At 44.0% G+C, this 23,863-nt stretch overlaps 1 protein-coding gene across 1 annotated transcript in view; it reads right to left on the reverse strand.

Moving 5' to 3' along the window:
• TJP2 (tight junction protein 2) overlaps positions 1–23,448 on the reverse strand; it is a 130,221-nt gene extending 106,773 nt beyond the window's left edge. Inside the window, exon 1 of the mRNA XM_030877045.3 lies at positions 23,297–23,448. The gene's annotated coding sequence lies outside the window, so the exon portion shown is untranslated. The remainder of the gene's footprint in view (positions 1–23,296) is intronic.
• Positions 23,449–23,863: the final 415 nt, after the last annotated feature.

Consider the following 23,863-nt stretch of genomic DNA (forward strand, 5'->3'; position numbering starts at 1 on the left):
CGAGCCCTGGTCTGGAAGGATCCCACGTGCCGCGGAGCAACTAGGCCCGTGAGCCACAACTACTGAGCCTGTGCGTCTGGAGCCTGTGCTCCGCAACAAGAGAGGCCGCCACAGTGAGAGGCACGCGCACCTCGATGAAGAGCGGCCCCCGCTTGCCACAACTAGAGAAAGCCCTCGCACGGAAACGAAGCTGCAACACAGCAAAAATAAATAAACTAATTAATAAACTCCTACCCCCAACATCTTCTTAAAAAAAAAAAATACTGTGTACCATACAGACACCTTCAGTTACACTTCTCAACATATAAAAGACATGGATGAAGGACTTCAGAGAATAAAGTCAGGATTGAGGCCTCTTAACCATTCAGAAACGCTTCTTCAACATGGTAAATCAGTGGGGCTATAAAAAGAGATGTGAAGCAAAGACTTCTGTTTCAAGAGAAGTGTTTACCTGAAACATAGTCTGCATGTACATTTCAGTCAGAAAAATACTTGCATTGTAGGAAAAAAAATAAGTCACAATTTACTTCATCTTTAAGAACTGCTACGTTTATAGACCGTGTAAAAAAAATTTCAAAATCATGAAATTAAAATATCTGAATGTAAAAATGGGCTCTAGACACACCCATTACTTCATCTTCTTGACTGCTAGACCAGGAATTTTCTTAGAGTATTATTTCCATGAATTTCATTACTGACTATTTTAATTCAGTCTGGGAAGGCCATATCTGCCAGGAAGAAACAAGTTCTCATTTGCTGAGGTGACACAAATTTGGAATCAGCTCAGATGGAACTTGAAATGGAATTTAACTTTAGCCATAAAAAGGTAGTGTGCTTAGAAAATGAATATGATAAATGAGATAAAGTGTATAAATTGCTTTGGGGAGCAATGTTATTTAAAATGCTGATAAGAACTAAACAAATAAATGGGAGGCTAACTACACAAAAAGAAAAGCAAAGAAAGAAACAAGTTCTCAGCGAAGAACTCAACATCTATTACCCTTATGACAGGGATGACACTTTCTTCCATCTAGGCCCCAGAAACACACAAAGCATCTTCTGGTCTCCGCTGCTTACCCGGGGTGCTGCCAAAGGTTCACGTGTCTTCTGCTCTCAGGTAGAAGTTCTCTTTTGTTAAGTGGGGTGATACCAACTGCTGCTTCCAGAATAGCCATATATTTCTTGTACCTCATGTTGTCTCTTTCAGTACAAGGTCAAGTAAATTTTGGGCACTGTTCCGCTGAAGCAGATGAAGTAATCTTTGCAATACCAGAAGCTGCTCTGCTTTTAGATGCTCAGCATACCCCTAGGCAGAGCTATTACACTCCACTGTAGGGGGTAAGGCATGGGGGAGAGGCCATGGCCAAACCACGAATAAATAAAGAAACTTCCTTGCAACGTCAGTATTATATAAGGCTAGAGAATTTTGAATAAAGCACTAATGAAAATGATTTGCAGGATGACGGTGGTTTTAAACACGGCAATCTAACGTACAATCCCCAATTAATCCACACATAAATCCTTGAAGCCACTAATCCTTCAAGTACTAACGGCACAGGATGTGATTTATCTCAAGGTCTAGTAATAAAATAGTAATTGGTCCAAAATGCCTGCATGCCTCTGGGTGAACTAAAATCAGAAGCAGATCTGCTCCTTCTATAAATACCTCTCTCAAGGCTGCTCTTGACACTGAAAAAGGAGTTCCAGTTGTCATTTATGGCAATGCATTTCTAAATGCTATAAACTTTTTGCTTGAGTCAACTGCAAAGCAAAGATTAATTAATAGAGAAACAATTCTGTTTTTTTTTAAAATATCTTTAAATACCTCTAAAACCCAACAGAGGTGAGCTCTGCTAGCATGGAAATAATAACTATTTGGAGATATTCAGAATCAAACCCCTCTCCCTTTTTTATAAATGTCTCCTCTCAGCTGTAAGGACTTTTCTTACCCTCTTTTCATGGGGTAAAGGTGGATGGTCCATCATATGGCCCACCTAATGGGTCAGAGTCCACATGACCCAGCCTGGGTAGACCAGCCCTCCCTGGGCTGAAAATAAGACATTCAGAGAGAAATGCCCTCTCTCCACTGGAGTTGGTAACCAGGGCTGATAGGAGGTTAGGGCTGCTAGCAATCATGTTGCCCACCAGGTGGAAAGGGCTCTCCACTAGCTGCTGAGAAACAGTACCAGGGGAAATGTGATGACATCATTTGAGTTTCTCGATCCAGCTATGCCTAAGATAACCGTCATCCTAGGAGATCCTAGGTACACTTTTATTAAGATAATAAATTGATTTTTGTGAAATTTAGTTTTAGTTGAGTTTTTGTCACTCTGAAAGGGTTCTGATTTATACGCCTCCCTGACCACTTCTTCAAGCTATTTTCTCTTCTTCTCTTTTTACTGCAATACGAGTTGTAGTGCTCCTTGTCTAAACAAACTCATATACAGAAGGGAAGTAAAATCAAAGAGAGTCGTCCTGTAATACTTCTGACTAACCTAGATATTCACAGTGAATAAGTGTCGCAAACCCTTCCACATCCCCCCAAATCTTGAATTCTTCTTCCACAGTCTCTCTCTTTCCTTAACAGCAAGTTTCTTTTTTCTTTTTCTTTTTCTTTTTTTAACTTAAGGGACCTAAATCAGTGGTCTCCAAAGTAGGGTGCATATACCAACAATCTTTGGGGTGTGGGAAGAAAATATTAAACCATCTATTTTTTTTGTCTCTTCTCTATTAAAATTTTAGTTTAAGCATTTATGTTATTAAATATTTGTAATGTTTACTTCAGGGACTAATACAGTTAAGTCCCCTACATATGAACGAGTTCCGTTCCAAGAGCGCATTTGTAAGTCCAATTTCTTCATGAGTCCAGCAGAGTTAGCCTAGGTACCCAACTAACATAATCGGCTATATAGTACTGTACTGTAATAGGTTTATAATACTTTTCACACAACTAATACATAAAAAACAAACAAAAAATAAAGAAAACATTTTTAATCTTACAGTACAGTACCTTGAAAAGTACAGTAGTACAGTACAACAGCTGGCATACAGGGGCTGGCATCAAGTGAACAGGCAAGAAGGGTTACTGACAGGAGGAGGGAGAGGAGGTGGGAGATGGTAGAGCTGAGGGATCGTCAGCGATAGGAGACGGAGGGCGAGCTGCATGTGACAATGTACGCTAGACACGGGAACGAACTTACCTGACTGGGCATGGGAATGAACATTCGCATCTTTGAAAGTTCACAATGTGAAGGTTCATATGTAGGGAACTTACTGTATATTTTAAATTACATAAAAGTATATCTTTTTTTTTTTGGCTGCGCCTCGAGGTATGCAGGATCTTAGTTCCCGAAGTCCCCAAAATATATAATTTATAAAGTAATATACTCATATATATTATAGAGTATGCTTAAAAATCTGATGGGGTGTGTGTGTGTGAGCAAAAAAAGTTTCCAGGTCGGTAACTTAACACTTCAACTGCTCTCTAAGCCTCAATTTCCCTCTTTATTAGAGGCCTGAACAGATGAACACCAAGTTATCTTCCAAAACCAGCAACAGACTAAAAGCCCCCGCTTCACTTGGCCCGATTATATAATTACAGTTGGCCCTCCACATTTGAGGATTACTATCCACAGATAAAACCAACGTTGGGGGGGAGGATTCCAGAAAGTTTCAAAAAGCAAAACTTGAGTTCGCCTAGCTCTGGCAACTGTTTATTTACATAGTACTCACAACTAGTTACATAGCAATTACATTGTATTTACAGCTATTTATGTAGCATTTACACTATATTAGATATTATAAGTAATTGAGAGATGATTTAAAGTATACAGGAGAATGTGTGTAGGTTGTAAGCAAATACTATGCCATTTTATATAAGGGACTTGAGCATCTCTGGGTTTTGGTATCCTTGGGGGTCCTGGAATGAATCTCCCATGGATACTGTAATATAATCTGACCACAAGTAAGTGGTGAAAACAAGGGACAAACCATTTGATCTTGGAATATTCCATTTCCATAGCATGCGTGATACTACTCCCACTGGTTGTTCTACAAACAATTAGTACCAGTTAGTCACAGGAATTCTTTTATAGGCTGAACTTGGTTGGCTACAGCTGCCACTGCCAGAAAAAGCTCCAATACAGCCCTCATTTAATCATACAGGACGATGTAATGATACTTATACAACAGTCTTTGTTCTAACAAATTGTATTTCTAATGATGTGTGATAAAAATGACTACACAACCCTCTCAAACAAGAAATGACACAACCCTCTCACACAAGAAATGAAGTCTGAGTTACCAACAACAAAAATCAAGCTCAACTTGTTATCCGTTGGAAGCTGTTTTACTACAGTGAAAGTGACAATACTTTATAAAAGGCATATATTAGAGTTTCATTTTCTGTAGGAATTTCTGATGCATTTAACGTAATAATTCTTACAAAGTGATTCTTATCTATGATGATGTCACACAAGATTAAAATTGGGTCTTTCACTAGGAAAAAAATTCTGCTTTAGCAAGTAATTAGAAAGAATTTGCTTTTCTTCCACAAATAAGATTGTTCAGTTTTCTAATTTATTTATTCATTTTTAAAAACTGTCATCTTTGTATGAACTCCCTCATAATAGCACATGAGGACAATAATACAGAAAAAAATTAATCTAACCAAATTACTCCATCCAGATATGTAATTATAAGGCTATTTTCTTTGTAATTCTATAACATCTTCGGAAATATTCATTTACTTGGTTAATTCCAATTTCTAGAGTTCTAGAAATTCTTTATAACTACAACTATCTGATTTAAAAATCACTTATTTATTTTAAAAAAATTGTTAAATATACATGATCCATAAAACTTTTAAGTCAGGATGCTCAAGTTCTCTTTCTGAATAATCAAAATTGAATATAAAAATTCACAGATAAGACTGACCTTCTCTTTGAACTGATTATTTCTACTTATTTCTGTGGGAGGAAAACAGTGGACATCCTTCTTCACGGGGTATTCTAACTGTTCCTGTGTTTAGAAGTATAAAAATGGAAATGAACTAATGTCCCAAACAGGCTGTTATACAGGGTGTGGTCTGCTTTTCAGAGAGCTGAAAAAAGCCTTAACTAAAAGTACAAGAGTCGGGGAAACAGTCCTTTTTTTTTTTTAACTCCACTGCACATAAGATAAATTATATGACTTTAGGCATAATTTCATCCCCACACCCCGTCCCCCGTAGCTTCATATAGAATACATCTTTACATGTTTGCTACTCAGATGAGCCACTAGAACACTGTAAGAAAAACAGACTACGTGGTGTAAGAGAATTACAAAGAGTTCAAGATTAGTTGCGGATCTCCTAGATTTAACACCCCCCCCATTTCTCCCCCCCACCCCCGCCAACCCCCGGTCATCTCATACTAGTTTTCTCTCTTCATCGCCAGTCTCAAAATGCACTCACTACTGGGTTTATACTATTACCTTCAACTGGATGTCACCAAATCTGTCCTTTCAACCCTGTCCTCCCATCCAACCCAATATCTACCTGAAGGAACCCACTGCCCAGCCCCCAGCAGCAGTTGCTTCTTGCCTTTTCCTGGCTCTGCTGGCATGAGACCTTGAAGCCATCCTCACCCATCCCTGGAGTGCCAAGTCATACCAAACCCGTGACACAGGGAAAGAGAGCTGAGTTTAAATGGGAAGACTTGATTTGAATCCCACCTCTGCTGTTTAACACCATGTGACCTTGAACAAGTTACTTGACCCTTCTGAACCTATTTCTTTATCTGTAAAGCTGCAAGAAGACCACACTGCAGAGGTGGCTTTAAATAATAAATGAGATGATGTATTTGTAGTCAGTGGATATCATCTCCCTCCCTTCCTTCCATCTCTCCCGTCTGTCCTTCTTTTTCCATTCCTAATACCTCTGTAAGAAACCTTCCTTACTCCTCATTTCTTTGCAGGCAAGCACAAGGAGTACTTACAAACTTCTGACCCTCCCCTGCAGCTACAGAAAAGCCCAAGGATGAGTGATTTTGTGGGGAAAATAGGGAGACTGACTGAAGGGTACAGGAACCTAGGGGCTGAAGTGAATGATGGAAACCATCAAAAAGAGAAAGTAGGGTCTCTGGGCCTGCTACAGGGAGCAGAGGAAAGGGGCCCAGCTCAGGTGGTACTCACCAACTGGGGAAGTTCTCCCTTACCATATTTCACAAATTTTTAATCTCTGCTACTGAATAATTAAAAGCCAAAATTAAAATCACTTGACTGTACCTCCCAAATAACTTGAATACATAGTAATCCTGTAAGTACCCTCATTCCTAAGAAATAAAAAACTTTCAACTCCTTATGTGAGGGAAATTCACTCCTTATTACTGTTGGTAGAAACTGTGTTCATGTTACATTTCTACTCTGAACGTAGAGTTGTAGGATTCTGGCAGGTCTCTTGCCTGGGAGCAGATGAGCAGTGGCATTGCACAGAATTTAGAACACTGACAGGAGCTGGTTTAAGTCACAAAGGGCTTGGCCATTCATTGGGTTAGGGGATATCAGTCACCTCTGCTCTGCAACTTTGGGAAAGGGACAGAGTCTCTGGAACTTGGTAGGGACTACACAAGGTGTGAAGTGTTGAGATCCAGCAGTCTGTGGCCAGTGGCTAGAGAGAAGTAGTTCACATAATCCCACATCCCACCTGCTGACACCCACCCCCAACCTCCTTAGCATGAACTGTGGCACGACACTGCCCAGGACTGAAGTCCAGCTCTACCACTAACTAGCTGTGTGACCTTGGACAAGTCACTTAATGTTTCTTTGCCTCAATTTCATCATCTGTAAAGTGGGGCTGACCTCATAGGGCTGTTTTAAAAACTAAATCAGGCGCACACACTTCAGGTTGCAAAATAAATGAGTCATGGGTATGAAATGTACAGTATGGGGAATATAGTTAATAACTGTGTAATATCTTTGTATGGTGACATATCATAATTAGACATATTGTGGTGTTCAGTTTGAAATGTACAGAAATACCAAATCACTATGTTGTACACCAGGAGCTAGCACAGCACTGTAGGTCAGTTATACTTCAAAAACAAACAGACAAACAAACTCATAGGAAAAGAAATTAGATATGTCGTTACCAGAGGTGGGGGTAGAGGGAGGGGGAAATGGATGAAGGTGGTCAAAAGGTCAAACTTCCAGTTATAAGATCAATAAGTCCTAGGGATGTAATGTACAACATGATAAATATAATTAACACTGCTGTATGTTACATATGAAAGTCATTAAGAGAGTATATTCTAAAAGCACTCATCACAAAAGATTTTTTTTTCTATTTCTTTAATTTTGTATCTATATGAAATGACAGATGTTCATTAAACTTGTAATAATCATTTCATGATGTATGTAAGTCAAAACATTATGCTGTATACATTAAACTTATACAGTGCTGTATGTCAATTATACCTCAATAAAACTGGAGGGGAAAAAAAGAAATAAACAGGGAAAATTAAAAAAAAAAACTAAATCAGTTTTTACTTGTAAAGCACTTAGCACATGTAATGTCCAGCATAAAATATATGTCATGTGTGTGTGTTATATTCTTTTACTTGCTAGTTACGTCTTCATTTTTTCCAGAAAGCTCTTCTTGGTTGAACCACCTAGACCTGGCTAGGTTACTTCTGCTCTCTCTCAAATACTTTCTGTTTAATCTCTCAACAGTGGAACCACAGGGCTTCCCCGGTGGTGCAGTGGTTACGAATCCGCCTGCCAATGCAGGAGACGCGGGTTCGAGCCCCGGTCCAGGAAGATCCCACATGCCGCCGCAGAGCAACTAAGCCCGTGCACCACAACTACTGAGGCTGAGCTCTAGAGCCTGCAAGCCACAACTACTGAAGCCCGCACGCCTAGAGCCCATGCTCTGCAGCCACCGCAGTGAGAAGCCCACGTACCGCAATGAAGGGTGACCCCCACTCGCTGCAACTAGAGAAAGCCCGTGCGCAGCAACGAAGACCCAACACAGCCAAAAATAAATTAATTAATTAATTTTAAAAAAAGAAAAAAACAGTAGAACCGCAATGAACTTAAATTATGTGTTTAGGCATGTGCAGAGGATAGCGTGGGTCCTCTGGGCCATGGAAGGAGAAGATTAATTAAAGGTTAAGAAGGAGTCTGGGGCAGTGTTGGTGGGTTTGGCTTCCACCCCAATCCACCTCAGCGGTGGTCTGCCTGGGTGTCAGACACAGGTTTGGTTCCAGGCAGAGCCTGTTTAGTGATCACAGTGTTGTGGCCGAGCTGGCCACAGAGCCTCAGCGCGGGGCCCCCCGGAGGAGCCTCATTCTGCCCCAAAGCTGTACTTTTGGCAAACCCAGGAGACACTTCAGAGTTCAAGGCAGAAGAATCTGATGATGTGAACCCCTGTCTCGCTCTCCTCGGACATCAGTGGGAGATGGTGGACTGTGCATGACAGCTGCTGTGTTAACATCTCTCTTGGTTCCAGGCAGAATTTCTTATTCTGACTGTATTAGTTTGCGAGGGCTGACGTAACAAAGTACCACAGACTGGTGCCTTAAATAACAGAAATCTATTATCTCACAGTTCTGGAGGCTGGAAGTCCAAGATCAAAGTTCTGAGGCCCATGAGGCAGGGCTCTCTACTTGGCTTATAGATGGCCACCTTCTCCCCATGTCTTTACATCATCTTCACTCTACGTGTCTGTGTCCAAATTTCCTCTTCTTATAAGGACACAAGTGATACTAGATTAGGGCCCACCCTAATGAATTCAGTTTTACTTGATTACTTCTGTTAAGACCTTATCTCCAAATAAGGTCACATTCTGAAGTACTGGGGTTAGGACTTCAACATGTGAATTTGGGTGGTGGGGGGATACAATTCAATCCATAATGCTACCTAAACTTGGAAAAAAAAAAAAAAAAGGAAAGTCCTCATCAACTGAGATGAAAAAGATAAAAGCCCAGAAGAAGCTAGTTGCCTGGACACGTCCAGCCTGTGATTTGGTCCAGCCTATGTGCTTTATAGCAAATCAACTGGGAAAAGAAAATGCATCACGTTCAAGATGAGCCAATGTCTGATGCTGTGAGAAGGATCTGTTCTCTGGAAGCTGAATCCAATAAAATAAAAGAGGAAGAAGTTAAATCCCATATAAAACTATTATGAGCAACTGAGAAAGACTTGGGATCTCCAGACGGCACTCTAGGGCTTGTGTGGGGAGTTAGATCAAGTGTCTGGTGGGACTGACGACTGAAGATCAGCTTCCCCTCACAGACACAGAAAACAAACTTATGGTTACCAAAGGGGAAGTGGGAGTGGGGGGAGGAGAGGGATAAATTAGGAGTTTGGGATTAACATATTTACACTACTATAAAGTATATAAAATAGATAAAAAACAAGGACCTACTGTATAGCACAGGGAACTATACTCAGTATCTTATAATAATCTATAATGGAAAAGAATCTTTAAAAGTATATATACATACATACATGTATATATAAATAACACAGCATTGTAAATCAACTATATCTCAATAAATTTTTTTAAAAAAATTACCTTCTCTTGGAGAAGAGAACGGGGTAATAAATTGGAATCAGGGGATGGCAATAATGTTGATGACCAGGCATGAAGATCCAGGAGGAAACTGACTAATGTTCCAAAACCAAGCATGCATCTCACCACCCAAGATGGAGAGAAAAATCAATTTACACCAATGTTGCAGAAGAAGAGAACAGAAAAGCAGACTTAACAGGTCATCTTAGTGATGTCAGATTGAACAAGCCTCGAGTGAAAGTGCAGCCCCAAACCTTCAGGAGAGAGGAAATGAGATGATATGACTCCTTCACAAGAAAGAAATACAGCCTGTTGGGATATTGCCTGTTGAGGCAGAGCCAGAGGAGGAAAGGTCTGAAGCAAATAACAGGCTGAGCTGTGACGGTGAGTAGCTGGAGACCTGGAAGAAAAGCTACAGTGACCCCGTGTTCTTCTCAAGCCAAATTCTATTCCTTCAAAAGGAGCTTATGATCATTGGAGGAGTGTGGGAGGCTAGACAAAACCCCCTCCTCTCAAGACAGAAGGGTGCAGACTTGAGACAAAAAAATAACCGTAAGAGCAATGAAACTTGAACCACAGCAATTCAGGGAGAAGGCAATATTATTGACTCCCTTTTACAAAGAGAAAACTAAGGCTTAGAGTTGAGAAACCTGCCCTAGATCACACGGCTCCTACGTGGCAGAGCCGATATTCAAGCCCAGGTCTGACCCTTTCCTACTCTGTTCTAGTGCCTTCTTGAGTGGACCTCCACGCAGCTGAGGATTCAGACAGAACATCTGCTTCCTGATCCCTAGAAGAAGTGCTGCTTCCTCTGAGACAGAAGGATATCTCACCCCTACCCTCTAACCGCCTCTTGACTGCAGGCTTTCCTCTTCCCTCACCTCCTCTTTCCCAAATCCGCTATTTCCAGTGGATCCAAATGTGGAGTTTGTGGCAAGAAGACATCCTCTTCCTTCTCGTTCTCCAGGAAGCTCTGCCTCTCCACAACCATCACCAAGCTGGCTTCCCACCTAGGGGTCACTGTCCTTCTCCTCCTCATGGGCTGGGCTTTCCCCCGGACACCCCCATCCAGACAATAAAAGTGAGTTAGTTACCTCCTGGGTTTACTGAGCTTCCACATATACACGAGCTTCCCTAATAGTCAAGATCCTGAAACACCACAAGGTTTTTAAAGTCATTTTGTTTTAAATTTTCCTGTAAAATATTTCTAAATTACCTATATTTATTTTTAGTTAAAAAAACTTTTTCGTATCAGTGGTTCTACTTTTTCTCAAATTGTATCTTGATAGTGTTATAAATTTTAGGATATGTGTTACCATCATTTAATTATTATCAGTACTTTAGAAACTCTAGTAAAAATAGTCAGTTTTAATTTGATGAGTCAGCCCACTATTCCCTAAACAATATATATATAATTTTGTGAGCACTTCAGCCATCAGATACATCTGAAATAGCAAAACACTTGCCTCTGTCAATGGTGCTATGTACTACAGTTACAAAAGAAAGGTGAAACAAAGCTCCTTGTTGGCCTCAATATATTTCAGTTGTCTTCAAAAATCACAGCTCTGTCTCTCTCAGCATTCTATGATGGCCTAGAAGGTAGATATGATGTCATACTCAACCTTGTATCTGCAGCATCTCTCCTCTCTCAGGAATCACCGTATGATAAATACCCAATAATATTAGGGTTTACTTCCTAAGAGGCATCAGCGTATGACAGATACCCAATAATATTAGGGTTTACTTCCTAAGAGGCAATAGGGTGTAATGGTTAAAACCCTGCTCTCTAGAACCAGACTGCCTGGGTTTGAATCCCAGCTTCACATTTAATTAGCTGTGTGACCTGGTCAAGCCTCTATACCTCTCCAGGGCCTCAGTTTCCTCATCTGTATATAGAGGATAAAAATGGCACCTACCTATTAAAGTTGTGTGAAAGTTAAATTGAATAAGTATATGCAAAACACTTAGGGCCTTAACCATCTGAGGTGCTATCTAAGTGCTAGCCATGATTATTATTTACTCAGCAAATATTTATTGGCCCAGGTTATTATGGACTAAATGTTTGTGTTCTCCCAAAATGCATCAATCGAAGCCCTAACCCCTAGCATGACGGTAATCGGAGGTGGGGTGTTGGGAGGTAAATTAGGTTTAGGTTATGTCATGAAGGTAGGATCCTCATGATGGGATAAGCGCCCTCATAAGAAGATGGAGAGAGATGGCTCTCTCTCCACACGCATGCACTTAAGAAAGGCCATGGGAGCACACAGTGAGAAGGTTGCCTTTTTCAAGCTAGGAAGACAACCCTCACCCAGAACCGGACCATGCTGGCACCCCGATCTCAGACTTCCAGCCGCCAGAAATGTGAGAAACAAATGTCTGTTGTTTAAGCCCCCCAGGCTGCAGTAATTTGTTATGGAAGCCTGAGCAGAATAAGGCTGGGGATCCAGCCCACAGGTTGTTCAGCTCACCGGGAGCCGCTTCCTCAATCAACCCTGTGTTCCTCAACCCCAGTTTTCCATGCTCCCAAGTGGACCACTTCAACCTTCCAAGTGTCCACTTAGATCTCCTGCCCTTTGGCAGCTGAGGTGCTGGTATCCTTTGATCCACCTCTCCATCCCCAACGGGAGGACTCTTGGCTCTCCTGGGGCGGCTCCCTGCTGAGCAGTCCTTCCAGCCTCCAATGCCATCCACGCTCCAGAAGATATCCAGAAGATAACCTCACACTGCCCAGGGCATCAACATTTGGACCGCCCCTTTCTCTCTGTTCCCGCTCCCCTTGCACCTGCTGCTGGGCCAGACTCTGTTTCCCTTGTGTCGCTTCTCTCATTATACCTGTGTACTATCTATCTCCCCCACTAGACTGTAAGCTCTGCTCTGAAGGCAGATACCTATTTGGCTGACATTGCATCCATCTCCTGTTGGGTTTTCTAAGTCCAACCCGATACTCCATTCATTCATTCACTCCTGGGACAACCACTGAACTGCTCCCTATCCAACACTCTCATGGATGTTGTACCTACGAAAAATACGAAACTGTCCCTGCCCTCCAGAGCCATCCAGTCGAATGGAGCAACAAGTAACTGCAACCCAGCACACTGCAGTAGGGAGGCGAGTGACCATGGAACAGGGGTGGGACAAAGGAAAGAGGGGACAATCCTGCCCAAGGGGCTTGGCTTGGGAAACTCTTCACAGAAAATGTACTTGAGTTAGGTCTTAATAATATGAGTAGGCATTCCTGAGGCGGACAAAAGCAGCTGAGGCATCCCAGGCAGAGGAAAAAATATCCCCAAGAGTCAGAAAAGCAAAACAGCGAAGAATGTTCTCAGATCGGTTAGTAGGATGAGCTGGCAGGAAGGAAGCCTGAGGTGCACCTGTGAACTCAGGGCTAGAGATGCCTTCTGACCTTAGGCTCTGCACACAGCAGGTATGGCAGATGCCAGCCCCTCCTGCTAACACACCTTCCCCTTGCCTAGATGTGGTTGAACCATTACATAGTGAACATGTCCTCTGTGCCAGCCACCGAGATAAGGGCTCCCCACAGGCATTACCTTGTTTAATTCTCACAAGGACCTTAAGAGGTGGATGGAAATTCTCCCTGTTTTCAGATGAAGAAACTCAGGCACCAGACGCCCAGGTTAACTTTCCCGGGTCCAAGCTGGTAAGAAGCAGTGGAGGTGGGATTCCTACCCAGGTTGGTCTGATGACAAAATTCATACTTTCTGACACCCACTAAGCCTGGGTAGGTGCCCTGGGGCCCTTGGTGTGTCCCCATCATAATGAAATGGAATTGCCTCTTTACTGATTTGTCTCCCTCTAGGATCCCATGACAGCAGAGACTTCGCTCTGTTGACCACTGTACCCCTAGCAGCTGCCACAGGGCCTGGCAGAGTATGGCATCAATGGGGCATGCTGAGAATGAATGAACACATGAATGAACAGGGCTTTGAACTCTTTGCCAATGTGCCCTCTCACCCTTCTCTGTCCCTGAAGTGAAGGAGTCCCTATTACCCTCCTAAAGCCAAGATCTAAGTGCAAAACCCAAGTTCACTTCTACCCTCTGCCGCTTTGGTCAAAGGGAGAAAAACTCCTACAGAACCAGCCTCTGAAGCTGCATGGACGGACCCCTCCTCCAAGTGCAAGGGCTTCTGCCACCGTCCTTGCTTTCCATCCTCGTCCCCATCTGAGCACAAAAGCCTTAACATCCTTTGAGAGGCCTGCTTCCAAGACTGGCCCTTGAACGGTGTCAGGGAACTTGGGTCTGAGGCATCTCCCACCGTTCTCAGGACTGATTAAAGTTGTCCACTGTCCCTAAACTCTGTACACAAATAATGCGGTTTAGGCTAAACATCTGCTTTCCTTCTGGGCATCTGAACTTTTGGTACATGCTCTGCAGAGGGTGCCAACAATAATAAGTCCCCAGAAAAAATACCCTGGGTACTGAGTCTTTAATGAACTTCCCTGGCTGGCAACATTTCACACATGTGGTCTATCGGAATTAAGCCTGTCCCGCGTAGCTCTACTGGGAGAAGATACTTGGAAGCTTGCGCCCGGTGTTCTCAGATTGTGATCGTGTACTTTTGCCTTCACTGTAATAATCATAGAGGTGGCTATGACTATATGCTAAGCCTGTGAGTCTTCCTAGTGAATCACTGAAACTGGAGGTGACCTTAAGTATCCCGAGATACAATCTCTCCCAGAAGCAGGACTGAGAAATACCTCCTGTGCAGTTCCGACCATTACCAGAGGAATTGCACACCCTGGGCCCACAGGCATGTAAAATTGTGCAACTCGCTGAGTGGGATAGAGGACACAAAGGTGAGTCTAAAGTAGGCGGTGGTTACTCAGCTCCTGAGCTCAGCAGCAAGTCACAGGCAGAGCTGGGCAGGGATAACACCCACTGATGCTAAGCCCTCTCCCTCTGCTGACAGCAGGTGCCCCCAGATGGTAACACAGAACACTGCGGGGCAGGTTTTGGCCTTGTTCCAAAGCCCAGGAGAAGTGCTTTATATCCTCAGGTACAATGAGGATTCCTTTCAGAAAAATATGAAATAAAATTAGGAGATGTTTGTCTCACGTCTGTGAAACTGCAGGGAGGGTGGGACACAGCTCAACTTCACAGGACCCAATAGCAGTGGGCCGCCGCCCTTCCTGGATTTCTTTTCTGTAGCAAACCTTCTGACCTTCACAGCATTGACTGTCAGCACCCACCCTCAGAATAGGCTTATGCCAAGTTATGCTAAGGAGACTAGACACCTGGTAGCACAGATTTTTTAAGCCATTAAGCTGAGCAGGCAAAGGTGTGAAAGGAAGAAAACTAAAACTCGATGGCCACTACCTGCACAAAGGACTCCTGCTCTGGCTTACAAAGCTCCTTGGGTTCTAGGTTGACTATGATTCATGGTAACAGGCAAGAGGGAGAGGGCCAGTCACGACTCCAGGACTGTGGCCTAAGGACGCCTTATCTTATGAAGGCAAGTCCACACTTGGCCCTGTCCCCAAGCAGCCTATCCCACTACCTGGTAATGCTGGCCTTCCTAGAAGTGGTGAAGAGGCGTGTCCTCAGTCCCCTGTTTACATGGAGGCGTGTCCTGAAGAGGCGTGTCCTCAGTCCCCTGTTTACAGTGGGGGGCCTCACTGGCCTTTGTCTCCTCAGAATTCTCTCCCCACCTCTCCCCCATCTCAGAGGCTTCTCTTCCAGCCACCCCTCCCCACAGAATCCCTATGTCCCAGTTCCCAGCCCAGCCTGGGTCATATCTACTTCCTCAGCTCTACTAAGCTCCTGTACACACGGGATCCGTGAGCTCACCTGTAGCCTTGTCCCCTCCCTCACTCTTGCTCTGGTCCTACCCTTCCAAATGCCTCCAATCCACTGGTTCTCTAAGTGAGGCCCCCAGACCAGCAGCATCAGCATCACCTGGGTACTTGCTAGAGATGCAGATTCTCTGGCCCCCACCCCAGACTGACTGACTCAGAAACCAAACTCAGGGGGTCAGTAATGTGGGTCTTAACAAACTTCTAGGTGATTCAGACACAGCCCAATGTGTTAGGACCACTGAACCACACACTTTCATTTGCTTATTCTAAGGCTGTCTTAATTTTCAAATGGAAGTGATTTTCGTTTTCTAAATCCAGATGATTTCCCTGTTTCTCTTACTGCTCCCTACAGCTGCCAGTAATACAAGATCCAAACAGCACAACCCAAGTTCAATAGAGTGGGCCTCTAAAAATGCTAATAGGTATTTTAAAAATTCAGGATTGATTTGTAACTGTAGAACATGAAGATGATTCTCCATACGGCTATAGAGAAAAAACACTGCCATGCAGCTTGGGAAAGAACAAAAATGTACAAACTCACATCAAAATGTCCATCAGCCTACCCTCCTGTTGGGGGTACTTGCAAATAAAATCAAGAGTACCCTAATAGGGCTTCCCTGGTGGCGCAGTGTTGACAGTCCGCCTGCCAATGCAGGGGACATGGGTTTGTGCCCCGGTCCGGGAGGATCCCACATGCCGCGGAGCGGCTGGGCCCGTGAGCCATGGCCGCTGAGCCTGCGCGTCCGGAGCCTGTGCTCCGCAACGGGAGAGGCCACAACAGTGAGAGGCCCGCGTACCGCAAAAAAAAAAAAAAAAAGAGAGTACCCTAATAAAAGATATCAACAATTTATTAATATGATTTGTAAAGTATATTCTTACATATTTTAATAAGTAGAATGGACAGATGTTAACCAACAAAATATCAAACGATATTTTTGTTCAAGTGTTTAAAATATCCACCATCGGGACTTCCCTGGTGGTCAGGTGGCTAAGACTCTGTGCTCCCAATGCAGGGGACCCGGGTTCGATCCCTGGTCAGGGAACTAGGTCCCACATGCCACAACTAAAAGATCCCGCACGGAGCAATGAAGATCCCGCGTGCCGCAACTAAGACCCTGTGCAGTCAAACAAACAAATAAATAATAAAATGTCCACCATCAGCATAAGCATATTTTTTGGTTTATTAACATTTGAGAGGTGCACGGTTTTTTGGTGCGCATTAAATCAGCATATAGAAGAAAAGTCCCTGCCTACTTACTCCCCTTCGCCTCCAAGAATCTATGTATTAATTCTTCACTCAAACCCTTTGGAACATCAGGTACTACATGTACTAGGCCCCAAGGCAAATGAAAAGATGAGCCAAAACCAAAATAAATTTTGAAAGAGCAAAGGGCTCAATTTACATTTTTAGTATTTTTCTAAACCATTGAAACTAGGGAATTTATTCAAAATTGATTTTCCTCTTCCTCTACCTAGTGTTCCCCTAGAAGAGGATTTATAAAAAGGTCAGGAAAGAATGGCTTAATAAATAAGCTCATGAAAAAATGTTTAACATCATAAGGCATCAGAGGAGTGTGAATTAAAATTACTTCACGGGCTTCCCTGGTGGTACAGTGGTTGAGAGTCCACCTGCCGATGCAGGGGACACGGGTTCGTGCCCCGGTCCGGGAAGATCCCACATGCTGCGGAGCGGCTGGGCCCGTGAGCCATGGCCGCTGAGCCTGCGCGTCCGGAGCCTGTGCTCCGCAACGGGGGAGGCCACAGCGGTGAGAGGCCCACGTAACGCAAAAAAAGACACACACACACAAAAAACTACTTCACACCAACTAGGATGGCTAAAATAAAAAAGACTGATTTGGATGTGTAGAAATTGAAACTCTCACACATTGCTGATGAGATAGTAAACTGGTGCACCTACTCTGGAAAAGTCTGGCAGTTCCTGAAAATGTTAAATATAGAGTTAGATATGTTTTTCACTTGTAGGTATGTACCCCAAAGACATGAAAAAATATGCCCACATAAAAACATGAATGTTCACAGCAGTATTATTCATAATAGGCAAAAAGTAGAAACAACCCAAATGTCAATCAACAGATGAACGGATAAACACAATGTGATAAACACAATGGAACATTATTTGGCAATAAAAAGAAGAAAACTCTGATACATGCTGCAATGTAGATAAATCTTGAAAACATTATGCTAAATGAAAGAAGCCAGAAACATAGGACTACATATTGTATAATTCCATTTATATCAAATGTCCAGAATAGGCAAATCTATAGACAGAAAGTAGATTAGTGGTTGCTTAAGGTGGGGGAAGTAGGGGATTAGAAGGTGCCAGCTAAGGGGTGGAAGGGCTTCACGAAGGGGTGGTGTCCTTTTTAGGGCAACAAAAAGGTCCTGAAATTGATTCTGGTGATGGCTGCACAACTCTGTGAATATACTCAAAATCAATAAATTGCACACTTTATGGATGAATTGTATGGCACGTGAATTACATCTCAATAAGACTGTTTTTTAAAGAATGACCTAGAAGCTAGAAGAGAATTACAAACAAACTCAGTTAAGTAAAATGTGTGAGGTACCTCAGATGTGTGGCTTCTTCTGTCTCCTTTGCGTTGTAAATTTCTCCCAAATGAAGGTAAGACATTTTTATTATCATTTTACAGTTTACAAGCATTTTTATAAAAAAGGTCTTTCTGAGTCCTTACCATAATCTTAGGGGGAGATAATTATTTCCCTAATTTTACATTTAGGAACACAGTGGCTCCAAGTTTATGAGGTTTATTCCCGCTCAGTCAGCTGGTCAGGGTAAGTCTCAGTTCTTTTGCACCTGAATTCTGTGCCCTTTCTTCCGCACTGTGTAGCATCTTGGGGTGCCTCGTAAATACCATCAGGTTGATATGCAGAGATGGTACTGCTGACCGGTCTCAGTAAGGAGAACGCCCAATGCTTTTTCTGGGAGCTGGACTAGCTATGCTAATGCTACATTCAAGCCACGTATAGTCTAATTGATCACTCATGAGAGGTCTTGTGGTACCATGGAAAGAACACTTTGCTGTCGACTCCTTTGCTCTTTTGGAATTTATTTCAGTTTGGGCTCATTTTTTATTTGCTTCAAAGCCTAGAGCAGCTAGTACCTGATGTTCCAAAAGATTTGAATGAAGAATTAATGAGGACTTCCCTGGTGGCGCAGTGGTTAAGAATCCGCATGCCAATGCAGGTGACACAGGTTCAATCCCTGGTCTGGGAAGATTCCCACATGCTGCGGGGCAATTAAGCCTATGTACCACAACTACTGAGCCTGCACTCTAGAGCCCGCAAGCCACAACTACTGAGCCCACGTGCCACAACTACTGAAGTCTGCGCGCCTAGAGCCCGGGGTTCCACAACAAGAGAAGCCACAATGAGAAGCCAGCGCACCGCAGTGAAGAGTAGACCCTACTCACCGTATCTAGAGAAAGCCCGCGCACAACACTGAGGACCCAACACAGCCATAAATAAATAAATAAATAAATTAAAAAAAAAGAATTAATGAATACATAGTTTCTTGGAGGTGAAAGGGAGTTAGTAGGCAGGGATTTATTATTCTACATGGAAGGACCATGGAAAAGACCATATTCTACAGTAGGAAGGCCCAGGTTGGCTTCAGTCTTCTCATCTGTAATATTATAAAAAAAGAAACACCTCTCTCAAAGTCATTGTAAAGATTTATTGAGAATATATATGAAAATGCCCGATTCAAAATGGGCACTCGACAAAAGTTCATTGATGCTGGATCAAATAGTCTAATACCTTGATACCTTAGGGAGACCAGTGGGTTTTTCTGCACATTCAGGATTCTGAACCTCAGATCTCAAGAATGAAGACCAACATCAAAAAGTGTTTATTCAATTTGCCAAACTGAAACAATGACTACCTAATTTTAAGGAAGAATTCATCATTAATTTTATTTCATGTTTAATAGAAAATTGTGTTCTCTTGTACTTTCAGATTAATTTCTCAATATCTTAGTTTGCATGTGTGTGTGACTCCCAAACCTAATTATATATCGGAATCACCCAAGGTGTTATTAAAACCTACAGATTCCAATGCACGGAGTCTCACTCAGAGAAGGTCTGGAGTAGTTGGAGAGGTTCCATTTTTACTAAACTCCCCAAGTGATTCTCCAGGCATCACTGAATTACTGATAAATCCATTCACCAAACACTTTCTAGGAATGTTTTCTCCTGTGTGGACTACAAAATAGCATTTGTTCACCAAATAAAACACTGAACTATATTGCTATTTCGAAGAGAACACAGTGGAGGAGGGGAAACATTTTCTCTTTGCATTACCATAATAATAATATTCTGAAATTTTGTGAATGCAAGAATATCATGAAAAAGGAGAATTTTCTGCCAAATCTTGCCTATCTGAATTATCTTCATTCATCATTTCAAAGGGACTTTTCAATCAAAGGGAGCTCTAAGTTCCTTCCTACAAGGTGACAGACTCATTCTGATGAAAGTCATAAGACAAGAAAAGTCAAGGGTCTTAGAGAAAAAAGAATTTGGGAAGAATTTTAAGGATCTGCCACTATTCAGCTACTTATTAAATCTTCCCAATATCTCTGATCACTTATGTATTCTGAACCACATTCTTGATCTATAACAATGCCTTTGTTAGATCATGAATGAAACCATTTTTATTAGCTTGCCAATTCACATTTCTGTTCTCACTGAAAAGCATGTCCTCAAACCACAACCTGGATAATTTTGAGCAGATGCAAGCAGATTACTTTCAGTATTACAAAGCTTTCTATAAATTAGGAGTTTGGGATTAACAGATACACACTACTATCTACAAAATAAATAAACAACAAAGACCTACTGTATGGCACAGTGAACTGTATTCAATGTCTTGTAATAACCTCTAATGGGAAAGAATCTTAAGGATATACATATGTGTGTAAGTGAATCACTTTGCTGTACACCTGAAATTAATGCATTGTAAATCAACTATACTTCAATTGAAACAACAACAACAAAGCTTTTCTAAATTATACAAACAGTTTTACAACCAGAAATAATGTTCTTGGACCATTAGACTCACTTAACATTAAAGCAGTAACAAAATAGATTGGGGTCTTTTAGAAAATTATTTCAAATCTTTCTTCCTCCTATATATACGCCAGCAACAACACTTTTTCTTAAGCTTTCTTTCAACTACTTTCAACAATGAGTTTGGATCAGTATTAAAAAACAAAAACAAAATGCTAAACTCAATGTAAACACGACCCCTAAAATAAAGCCAGTTAAAAGAAGCACAGAGATTTTACCAGTCATCTGCACCTAGTTAATTAGTGCAGATTGAGCCCTGGGTAGTTCCATTCCTTTTCAACCAGACCAAAGAGGAAGCCCTCATAGTTTCAGGTTGTCTCCATTAAAAGAAAGCACATGCACTTTAAGAATCTGGAGTTAAAATGCCAAGTCCACCAGGCCAGTGACCCAGGAATTTCCAAACGTTTATTAATATTCTGAGAAGATGATTTTAGTTTTACTTTACATTCCTGTTCAACCTTTTCTGTACCCTACAGAAAATGTCATTAACAGTATCCGGAAACTCAGGGGCTGGGAAGAGCGGGGAATAGGGTATTCTTTAATGGGTACAGAGTTTCTGTTTGGGACGATGAAAAAGTTCTGGAAAAGGATAGTGGTGATGGTTGCACAACATTGTGACTGTACTTAACGCCACTGAATTGTACTCTTAAAAATGGTGGTTAGGGGGCTTCCCTAGTGGCGCAGTGGTTGAGAGTCTGCCTGCTGATGCAGGGGACACGGGTTTGTGCCCCGGTCCGGGAAGATCCCACATGCCGCGGAGCGGCTGGGCCCGTGAGCCATGGCCGCTGAGCCTGCGCGTCTGGAGCCTGTGCTCCGCAACGGGAGAGGCCACAATAGTGAGAGGCCCGCGTACCACAAAAAAAAAAATGGTGGTTAGGACTCTGCGCTTTTATTACTGAGGGCCTGGCTCAATCCCTGGTGGGGGAAATAAGATCCCACAAGACGCCTAGAGGGGCAGGAAAAAAAGAAAAAAAATGGTTAAAATGACAAATTTTATGTTGTGTGTATTTTATCACAATAATAACGATGAAAGAATCAAAGTACCTAGAAACAAAAAACCCAAAGGCTTAAGGAGCCTGGCACCTGGGGTGGAGGTGCTGTGACCCACAAAGCTGTACTGTGTTTCTCCTGGTCTGGCAAAACGAAGGCTCAAATGTAGGACTGGGTGGACATGTAGGGAAATGTAAATCACTTCTTCAAACTGGACAAAAAACTTCACCCCAACATAACCCTCTGCCAGTCTCAAGCCTTAATATGCAAAGGGTCCCCTGGGGACCTTGATTGAGCAGTTCTGGGTAGGTCTGAAGTCCTGTATTTTTAAAAATTATTATTATTATTTTTTTGCGGTACGCAGGCCTCTCACTGTTTTGGCCTCTCCCGTTGCGGAGCACAGGCTCCGGACGCGCAGGCTCAGCGGCCATGGCTCACGGGCCCAGCCGCTCCGCGGCATGTGGGATCTTCCCGGACCGGGGCACGAACCCGTGTCCCCTGCATTGGCAGGCGTGAAGTCCTGTATTTTTAACAGGCCCTCAGGTGATATCGCTGTTGCTGGACCTTGAACCTCACTCAAAGCCGCAAGGCCCCAGCGCGTTTGACGTAAAGACAGTCACCCTATCAATCTAACCCTTTAGAACCACGGTTCCCTCACCGGGAAACGTGGAGGGTTGATCATGTGTTTCAGAAAAATTGGCTAAGGACTTAACTTACCTCCCAACCACAGTTTGTAAAAGTGCGCTGAGAAACTTGGATAGAAGGCCTGACTGAATGGAGCCTTCTAAGAGAACCCACTCACCCCGGGACTAGCAAGCAGCCGCAGCTGATAAGGATAATTGACAGCGGCAGTTTCGCAGAAAGCCCTCAAGCCGACTTCAAAACAGTCTTGAAAACACCCTTCTCAACCTCGAAGAATGCCTGGAATTCAGTGGCCTTTATCCAACATAAAGATGTCCAACTCAGTTTTGACTGAGTTCCCTATAGAAGAACCTCACAATGTAGCCCTTGAAGACTGACAACACCCAGCATGTTGAGAAGCTCGGCCCCTTCCTTACAAATGGGTCAGAAAGTGAAAAAAAAAAAAAAAAAAGTTCCCTCAAACTCTGCCGAGCTGGGAGCACAGATCTCGGCTCCCGGGCTGCGTGGGCTGACAAGCATCTCCGGGGTTCTCAGGTGTGCGCACTTTCCAGGCTCCGCGGCTGAGACTCCGCCGGCAGCCCAGGCGGCGCCCACCTGCTCTCAACTACCCAGCGCCCCCCTCGGCCCGCGTAAATCCAAGCCACCAGATCCTGCCTCCTCCAGATACTGCAAACGCTGACTGCGCCGACAGAAACTCAGAGGCCCTTTGAATCTGGTTCAAGAGAAGATCAACAGAAAGTGAAACAGCTCCCATCCCTTGGGGGAGAAGGCTCCAGGCCAGGTAGGAAAAAGAAGGTGGCTCCCAGTCACCTGTAGCTGCCCCAGCTGCGCGCCCAAACCCACTTCCAGAATGGTCCCCAAGATGGGGAGGCAAAAGTCAGTTAAGCATCCCCAGAAAGGGAAAATAATCAATGCCCAATAAAGTCCAGCCCGAATCCACAGGGGCATGGGGTGACAGAGCATTTACTCACGCTGCCCCCCACCTCCGCCCCCATGAAGGACCAGGGGGCAAGCGCCCCGCCGCAGCCCGCAAAGCCCTCCCCCGCCAGAGTCGGGACCGGAGGGAGATATCCCGGGCGCTGCTGGAGCGTGGAGGCTGCGCCTGGGGCGGCTTTTCTCCGGCCTCGCGGAGGGCAGCGCCGGGACGCCTGCGGGCGCTCAGTGGCCAGCGAGCGACCGGGAGGAGGGTACTCGCCTGGAGGCGGGTGGCGGCCGCAGTCGGCGGAGTCGGGGGCAGGGCGAAGGCGGCTCTGATGGGCGCCTGGCGAGCCTCCGACGCGGCGCCGGCTGCTGGGCCGGTGTTCTCTGCGCTCCCCGCGCGCGTCGCCGGTGGCGCCTCGCGGAGCCGGAGTGCTGGAGGCGGCCCAGCGAATGGGCGGGCGCGAGTGGCCTCGGCCGCTGCTCCTGTGTATTATTGTGACTCAAGCTATTTCCTGTTTGGAGGTTTGGGAGAAAGAAAAAAAAAAAAATCCAGGGTGGGGGCAGGGGGATCGGGGCGGCGGTGAGCCAGAGAGCGGCGGCTTGGAGGAGACGAGGGTGGGCAGCGGCTGTCACCTGCTTATTTCGAGCCCCCGAGGGTGCCTAGCGCGCGAGCCGGAGGAGAAATGTAGTTTATTGCAGTGCTACTTTGGGGTACTGGGAAGGACAGAGGGTGGCTCACACACGCCACCCAGCGTTGGGGTAGGGGCTGCGGCCGCAGGGACCGCTTGGTCACTCCAGCCCGCGCGCCCACTCCCCTGCCTCTTTCCTTCTCTGTAAAACT

The sequence above is a fragment of the Globicephala melas genome, chromosome 6, assembly GCF_963455315.2.
Source record: "Globicephala melas chromosome 6, mGloMel1.2, whole genome shotgun sequence".
Lineage (NCBI taxonomy): Eukaryota > Metazoa > Chordata > Mammalia > Artiodactyla > Delphinidae > Globicephala > Globicephala melas.